The sequence below is a fragment of the Lissotriton vulgaris genome, chromosome 4_1 (genome assembly GCF_964263255.1).
Source record: "Lissotriton vulgaris chromosome 4_1, aLisVul1.2, whole genome shotgun sequence".
NCBI lineage: Eukaryota > Metazoa > Chordata > Amphibia > Caudata > Salamandridae > Lissotriton > Lissotriton vulgaris.
The window spans coordinates 122,798,600-122,807,974 of NC_141691.1; positions in this window are offsets into that span (position 1 = coordinate 122,798,600).

Genomic DNA, 9,375 nt, shown 5'->3' on the forward strand with positions numbered 1-9,375 from the left:
AGACCGGCTCACTGGCTGTTGGCGGCGAATCTGGGCGTTCCCGCTGCGGCGATTAGCTCTGCTGCTTTGGGCAAAGAGAAGCGATCAGCCCAACAAAGGCACGATCAAGTGAAGGAAGGGGGGGGGGCAGTGACACAGTATACACCAAACAAGTTTTTAAAATCAACAAGGTATAAGTTTTAAAAAGCGCTCCCGGCTGTGCCTCAGGAGTAGTGATCTGACCAGAGCTCGTGATCAGCTCTGTTTAAGTAGTCAAAGAGGGCGTGGCCTCGAGCGAGTGGGCGTGGCCAAAAGACCGGCTCACTGGCTGTTGGCGGCGAATCTGGGCGTTCCCGCTGCGGCGATTAGCTCTGCTGCTTTGGGCAAAGAGAAGCGATCAGCCCAACAAAGGCACGATCAAGTGAAGGGAGGGGGGGGGCAGTGACACAGTATACACCAAACAAGTTTTTAAAATCAACAAGGTATAAGTAACATGTCTGAAACCTATGGTTTTTTCAGTGAATTTCAAAGGTTTTGTAAATGACAATTTTTGAATTGATTAATTGTTATATTTATTTTTTTATACTGATTTACTACACTGTTTTACACTATTTATTTTTAGATTTTTTATTTTTTAAATTACATTATAATTACATTATACATTACATTACAAAATATTTTTCTCAGAATGAATTACTTTAGTTTAAATACTTTGCAAATAGGCAATAGTCTTTTAAGTACAGTAGTTACAGTTGTTGCAATGAGCAACACAATTTCAAACACAACGCAACATTGAGCTTAGTGGGATATTCTAGTTAAATGCAATTAGTTACTTTATGTATTACTTTTCTAACCACCGGAATGGATCCTAGATTCAGTCCTAGGACATCTCCTGTAAACAAATGAGTAAAATCGTTTTGGTTACAGTAGTGTTTTTAAGGAATATTATTCTATTTTAAAAGTTGGCACTTAGAAACTTTTTCACATAGAATCACCAATGTTATCCTACGGGAGGAAATTCACGTAGCAGGTAAGTAGTGTTATCGCTACTCTTTCTTACTCAGTGGTGGATACTGGATCTAGCACTTGTGCATATCCTGTAAACAGTTAAAGAATACGTTTAAGTTATACTGGCGATTTTTAAGAAATATTTGTAGTGTTTGAAAATCGACGCTTAGAAACTTTTCTTGTGAAAGCCAGACAATGGATTTGTATGGAAAGAAATACAAGTTATTCGTAAGTACGCTTAGAATTACTTTTCAGGGTCAGTGCTGGGCTAAAAGATGCAGCACTGGATTCTCTCCTGATAACAGGTGAGTAAATCGGAATTCGTTGTTCGAATGATTTTATGTGAATATTTTAAAGTTTGAAAACTCCACACTTAGAAGAATTTCCAAGTGAAACCAGTCAATGTTTGCCTATGGAAGGAAATTTAAGTTAAGTTAGAATTACTTTTCCGGATCAGTACTGGGCTCAAAGATGCAGCACGGAGGTATCTCCTGATAACAGGTGAGTAAATCGGAATTCGTAGTTCGGCTGATTTTAGGGGTCCCTAAGGTAGCCCACTAGGTACCTCCAATAAGCGCCACAGAGCTGTGTGATACAGAGAGGTTTAAAAAGGGGCGTGGCCTCTGAACACCTGTCTGCAACGCAGGTCCCTGGCGCATACAGGAGATACCTGTTGGGCTATTTGGCCCTCAGGGACCCTCAGTATGGAAAGAGAATTCATTCCCCAACTTATAACCCGTAACGTGGCACAGTGGTGAAGGAAGGGGACGTGGCCTGAGGTGACATGTCTGCAAACACGCCCTGTGGCGCGTTTTAAATTAGAGAATTAATTCCTACTCAATCCTGTGGGTCCCTGGGGGGTCAACTAGCCCACCAGGTAACTCCAGATGTTCAGAGATGTGGCAATCAACTGTGTATAAGGGAAGGAACTCGCACATCAACAATAATGTATTTATTTTAATACTCAAATAAAATAAAAGAAATCGAATTGCAACTTTAAAAAAAAATAAGGATAATAGGAGTTTTGGGTGGGGAAGTGTATTAAAATTGTGGACAGAAACTGTACACAGTAACCAATAAATATACTTGTTTTAAAAAATAAATACAAATGTATTTATTTTAATACTTGTATAATAAAAGAGGGAAAGAATTAAAAGAAAAAGAAAGAGCAAATACGTATAATAATAATAATAATAATAATAATAAAAATAATAATAATAAAATTAATAATAATAATAATAAAAACAGCTTGTATAGCGCCTGGTTACACTAGGAAACAGTGTGTCCCCGCGCTGTGTAGACAGTAAAGTGAGCCGTATCAAAGAAATTACAAATGACTGGGGTCTGTCAGAGAGTCTCATAATTTCGGAAAAAGATGTGTTTTTAGTTTTTGATGGAACCTTGTCTCCGATGGTTCCATACTGAGTTCAATGGGTAAAGCATTCCATTGTTTGCTGGCCAGATATTTAACCCCTTCCATGCTCATGACAAGGCCAGCTCGTCATGAGGCACGGTTGAGCTGTGCTTATGACGAGTTGACCTTGTCATGATCCATGGACTATTTCAATTTTCAGCACAGGAGGGGAAAACCCCCTAGCAGCCAAGGTGTTAAAGGATCTACCCCCCATACACGCCCGGTAGATTCTGGGTACTTGGAAAAGCATACTACCTAAGAGATCTCAACTGGTGCTTGGGTTGATACTTGCTCAGTAGTTTTTGGAGATAGATTGGCCCCTTCACTTGGGCAATACGATGAGCCATACACATTGTTTTGAATACGATGCGCTCACGAATAGGCAACCAGTGAAGGGTTGCTAAGGCTTGTGTCCCTGAGGACTTTCTAGATAAGTTCAGTGCCAGTCTGGCAGCTGCATTCTGCACACACTGTAAACGATGGAGACCTTTTTTACTCAAGCCCATATACAGTGAGTTGCTGTAGTCTAGGTGGGGAGTCACAAGGGTATGAATCAAAGTTCTCCTACTGGTTGTAGGGAGGGAGTCTAGGGTTTTACGCAGGGTTTTCAGGATGCTGTAGCATTTACCTGCCACCCCTCTAATGTGGTGTTCAAAGGACAGATTAGTGTCCAGTCTGACCCCTAAGTTTTTCACTCTTTCCGAGGGTATCGGGATGGAACCTAGTTCCGGTGGCCACCACGCGGAGGACCAGATAGATGGTGCTTTCCACCAGGACAAGAAGCTCCGTTTTATTTGCGTTAAGGCGTAAGCAGTTATTATTCATCCAGCCAGCTAGTTTGCCTAGCCATGCCGAGAAATTTGCTGAGGCTTCTTCAGAGGGCTGGGACAGTGTCACCACCAATTGGGTATCATCCGCGTAGGACACTATATCCACCCCATAAGTCTCTACTATCTTGGCAAGGGGCTCCATATGTAGATTGAAAAATGTAGGGCTCAAGATCGAACCCGGCGGAACCCCATGCTTGAGTGATCGTACTTCCGACTTATAGGGGGACAGTGTACTTGAAACTGTCTGTCTGCACGAAATTGAGGATGAGGATATAAAACTAAACTAAAACAGTTTAACAAGTTTCACGTTTACAAAAACACATGCGCAAGTTCAACAGTGGAAATGTGAGCATGTGTCAACTGAAAAACGTGACAAAAAAAATGAGAGGAGCACTAAATTGGTTCCATGTTGACTTGAATAACAAAAACGTATATAAACCACACCTGTAGGATGATTAGTTTTGTTTCTGTGATGTAATTACGGGTGACCAAACTATGAGCAAGATAAAGTTTATGATCGTCAGATTCATCTTCAGTTTAACGTCCATTTCCTCAGAGGGAACATAAAGTTAAGGTATATATTGTAATATATAAACCATTATTTTCCCTCCAGAGGAGTTTGATGTATGTCGATGGAAGGGGGAAAGAATTTTAAAGAGAGGTAAATTAATGGTATAAGTTTATGCTTTATATATTTTTCTAACACAAGTATATTATTATGATTTCTAAATGTAGCGTGCAAAAGTATAATTGTACTTTAGAAACGAAATGACGTAAGAACAGTTCATGTATTATCGTCGCAAATTGAAAATACTCCGAAGACGCATAAAAAAGAAGGCTTGAAATATGTACAAATAAAAAAAAATGATTAAGTAATTCTCTTTTTCTTCTAGAGTGAAAATGGGTTGATCAGTATGTATATTGTGTAGTACTGTGACGTATTTTCACTCATGAGGAACTGGAGGATTATCATTGCAAGCAGTAAAAATGAAAAAAAATATTAATGTCAACTAACAAATAATAAAATAATACTTTTTAACAGTCACAATGTTTTCATAAAGAGTAATTGAAAAGAAATGTACAAAAAACAAAATAGAAAGATGAAGTAGTGAGGGAGTGTTTGTAGTAGCACTTCTATTCTACTTTATCTGAAAGTAAATCATTCCCTCTTATATTAATAAGAATTTGGGGCAACACTTTAAAAAAGTTTTGAATAGAAAATAGTGTTCGCTGAGAAAAAGGGAGTGTGTGCAAATTTATATAGCACGTTGTCAACCCAAAACTGTATCAGAAATTTACATGAGCACCGTATTTACCGTACATTTTCAGGCAGGTGTAGATTGCGTCATACCTCTTCAATAACAGGATGTGGATGCGACTCGGAGGCTCGAACACTGATTTCCAGCACCAAGTTCGACAGTGTACCTGAATTCCCACATATGTATATATATTATATGCCCTTCATGTGCCAAAAACTGCATCCTAAAGCTTTCATAGACCTGTATTACTACAGCTACAACACTCCACTGAATGTACAACAAACATTCATATTCGCAGAAATACGTCATGTCCACCATCTTTATGTGTGCAACTATGGATGAATATAGGGTCAGTGATATCCTGTACCTTCCATGTTGGCCATGCTGTGGTACTTTATAGATATAATGACACATTTGCGTTTAAGACCCAGGTGACAACATGGACACCCGAATCAGTTGATTTCTCATATATCTCACGGCGGAACCACGCCCATAGCTCTGGAATCATGGTTCACAGCCTTGTGCAGCACAGGCATTCGTTAGTCCAACCCACTCCGCTTATGCTTCCAGGACAAATGTAACAACACTTTCCTAACACTAAAGCAACGATAATTTTAACACTGTCCTTGTATATGTGCCCCCAATATCGCGAGAAATACAGCGAAAATTCATGTTCGCAAGTGAAAACCTTGTTAATATAAGACTGTGCACTTAACACATCAATCCACCTCGCATATTATACATGTTTAACTTAACTTCAGAACAGATGTTAGGATCCGACATAAACCGCAATTAGCAAGAGTCTTGCTATTGGTCCTCAAATCCAGGGCCCCCTTGTAAATACAACACTGCTGTCCTACCTCCCTCTTCCATGTTATATTGTCATAGGAACACCTACCTTGCCTCTGGGAATGCCTACATTGCAACTCATTGGAGATACGAGGCGAGTCCTTAGGAAACCGGCTGCAAACATGCATTAATGCATTTTAGCGTTACCTAGTGAATAGGGCGATATCATTTTCCCCGCAGTTTTGGCTTTTTTTTTTAAATCGCAGTGAAATAGCACTTGTTAATATGCCCTCAAGTTTGCTATGATACAGCGGGACCTCAAATCCCGCCCTGTCATAGCAAACAGCAGTGTCCCGAGGGTAAGCACCCCAAAACACAGCAGGAGACAATCCTGGGAGGTAGTGTTCCCCAAGGCTTTCGACTGCTCAAGAATGGAGACCATGTGGCCCCCTTCCCAAAATATAAAAATACCCGGAGGGTGGTAATCCCCAGGTCTTAGACGGACCTTTGAGCTCCCTCACCCATTTATTTTGTAGCAACGAGGAATGCCAGTCCCTGGGCTACAGGGCCCCTCTAGACCACCATCAAATGTAATATTTTAGTCCCCAGTGTTTGACCATCCCAGGTAGCTAATTTTTAAATAAGCACAGGAGCCCGCTCTTCGTTTTTATCTTTTTTACGGTGAATTCATGCACCCAGCACACATTTCTCTGTTTTAAAAAAAAATGTTGGGGCCTTATGGGTCCTTCTGGGACCCCCTGAGCAAGTCTAGAGGGTAAAAATATTTCTTACCTGCCCCATTTATATATTTTGAACACTTGTTCCACTAATTTCTAAATCCTCGCTTATAACAAGGCACAAAATGGCTGCCAACACTTCCTGGTTTCGAATGTTGACAACCACTTGACAGCCAATCAGCATTAAGCCCGTGATCGGGACGGTGAGCTTATAGTCCGCCCACGATGCACGCATCCACCGAGGCCATAGATATATAGGTACTTTTAATTGTCATTTTCTCAGGAACTACTGAACAAATGTACACCATATAAGCGAACGGCACGAGTCTGAACCAAGGACTACAACTTTGCCAAATTTGATGTAATTCTGTCCAGCTGTTTGGGCTGTAGCCGCAATGAACGATTTATTTATTTATTTTTATTTATTTAGTTGCTTGTATCGCGCCAGAATCGACCCATGGGGTATCTCCGCGCTTTGCTCGCGTAAGTACAGGGATGCGTTGCCTCTGTGGAGTACCACAGGAAGAGTTATGCTTCCTGAAACAAATGTGTTTTTAAGGTTTTCCTAAAGCACAAATGGTTGGTGTTGTGTCTTAGGTCGGATGGAAGTTTGTTCCACATGGTCGGACCTATAAATGATAAGGCGCGTCCACCTTGTCTGACTTTTACGATACCTATGGAAAATTGTATGGGGAAAACACGTTTTGGGACCCCCTTTTTCTCAGCCCCCACTTCATGAATTAACCCCAATGCTTTCAGGATAAGAGTGGACCGAAGCACCCCACCAGTTTTGAAAATTTCGCGAAGATTCGTCAACCTGTGCCAAAGTTATTCCAAATAGAATTTTGCTGATTTCCTATGGAAAATAGTTCCTAACTTTAACTACCTAATGGCGACCGCCAGTAGGTAATATATATATATTACCTAATGTATGTGTATATATATATATATATATATATATTACCTACTGGCGGTCGCCAGTAGGTAGTTATAGTTAGGATTTTTTTCAATGTTAAATCTGAAAATTCTATTTGGAATAACTTTGGCGCCGGTTGACGAATCTGCCTGAAAATTTCCTGAAAATGGCCTCGCGGGGTTCCGGTCCTTCCCTGAAAGTTTGGGGGGGATACGTTAAGCGGGGGCCGAGATAAAAGGGGGGTCCCAAAACGCGTTTTCCCCATGTTAATTTCCATAGGGCGGTCGATGTCACTTTTAGCCCGAACGGCTGAATGTATTTCCACCAAATTTGGCAAAATTGTAGGGACTGGTAGCCCGATGTGCCTTTGCTATGTCTCAAGATATGTGCTCCAGTGGATTTTGAGTAATTAAGGTTCAAAAAAATATATATATCTATAGCAGCGCACAGGTGCGCGCACCGGAGTGCGCTCCAGGCGCGACACGCGAGGTGCGCATGGAAAGCTGATTGGCTCTCGGGTGTCTGTAAACATTCGAAACAGTCCGCAGCGGCCGCCATCTTGTACCTCGGTAGGATTGAGGTGGTAAAAATCAAAGGGGGAAATGAGCAAAAGGGGGCAGGGTACACCCCCCCTGACCCCCTAGGTTTGATGTGGGGGTCATAAAAAAGCCGTACGGGGCCCCCCAAAATTTTTTTTTTTAAATTTGCGCCGAGGGAGCGCCTGGTACGCGCACCGGTGAGCGTACGATTGAGAAAAAGAATGGCACTTTTTTTTTAAAAAAAATAGCATTTTTTTATAAATTGGAGGTAGTTCTGAAAAGAACTTTTTTTTTGTTTTTGTTGTTTTATATTTTTTTTATACTTTTTGAAACGATTTTATATTTTTTTTGTTTTTTTTTCAGGGGAAAAACAAAAACAGGGATTCAGAAAATGCTCAACAGGAGCAAAAAAATGAGAAAATTTAGGGACGGGGAGAGCATTGGTGTTCCTGTTTCTTTATTGCAATGAGTTCAACGCTCTGCTCCCCGTAACAGAGTAGTTCGTCACAGTTTGTGCATAAACATTTTATTCCTGCAAATACCGGCTGGATGTTAGGGACCATTCTTGCACGTGCTGAACCTGAAGGTGTTGCTCCACCAGTGGAGGTGCTGCTGCCATCTCTTCGTGCCTTCTCTGCCAGCTCCCTGACACTCTCCCTGGAGTAATTGTTGGGGTGTCTTCTTTTGACATGCCTAATTAAATTGGCATTTCCAAAGCTGTATTTTTTTAGAGGATTGCCTCTGGATAAAATACTTCCACATATTTTACAAGTTACTTTACTTGCATTAACTTTTTTTTGTCCTTCAGGGATGTCATAAAATTTCCAGATGAAGTGGTTCTTTGTTTTCTGGTGAGGAGGGTCCTCTTGCACAAATCCATCTGAATCACTGCTGGAGGACTCCCTTGCAGCCATTGCTGTAGATCAGGAAAATTAATGAGTAGAGAATTCACAAAACACCTCTTGCTCTCTCCAAGTGAAAATCAATAGTGAGAGAAATGGGTGGGTTTCTCTAAATTTAGAAAAAAATAATTATTGAACCAATGAAAAGTGTTATTTACAGGTCACATGACCATGGGCTTCATCATTATGAAACCAAAACTGTTATGAACCAATGAAAAGTGTTATTTTCTGGTCACATGACCCGACGCGCTTACGCGACGCGCCGCGGGGCGCGGCCAGAGGCGCGCCGCGTAAGCGTGTCAGATGCCTACGTTGCACGATCGTATTCGCGCGAGTACTTCCGGGTGCGCTTACGCCGTGCGTATCACGCGGTCGCGGCTACGCGAACGTCACAATCATGTTTTCGTTTGCGATATTGGCGCTCACGAGACGCTCCTCGGAGCGCGCCCGGGGGCGCTTTTCAGAAATACGCTTTTCGGGGCGCACTCCGGGGCGCGCTCTGGGAGCGCTCCCCCCAAAAATTAAAAAAAAAAAAATGGGAAAATTGTAGGGACAGGTAGCCCTATTCTGAAGTGGTTTGTAAAAAAATTAACTTTATAAAAATATGTATTGTGCTACATTGGGCTTAATATATGTTAGAGCCAAAATGTAGCCCAAATGTAGCCCAAAGTAGCCCAATGTAGCCCAAAGATGGCCACCAGAGATCAAAAATTGTAAATGTAGCCCAAAATTCAACTAGATGTAGCCCAACTGTAGCCCAATGACAGAATGTACCAGAGTGTTAAAAAGAACAACTAGAGTGCTAACAGTCTTATTTATAAAGTGAAACTTATAGTTAGGAATTAGCATTAAAAAAACCTTTGAAATTCACTGAAAAAAACCATAGGTTTCACACCAGTTATAGTTAGGAATTTGCATTTAAAAAACCTATTAAATTCACTGAAAAAACCATAGGTTTCACACCAGTTATAGTTAGCTGGAAATTTTACTGATATAAAACCA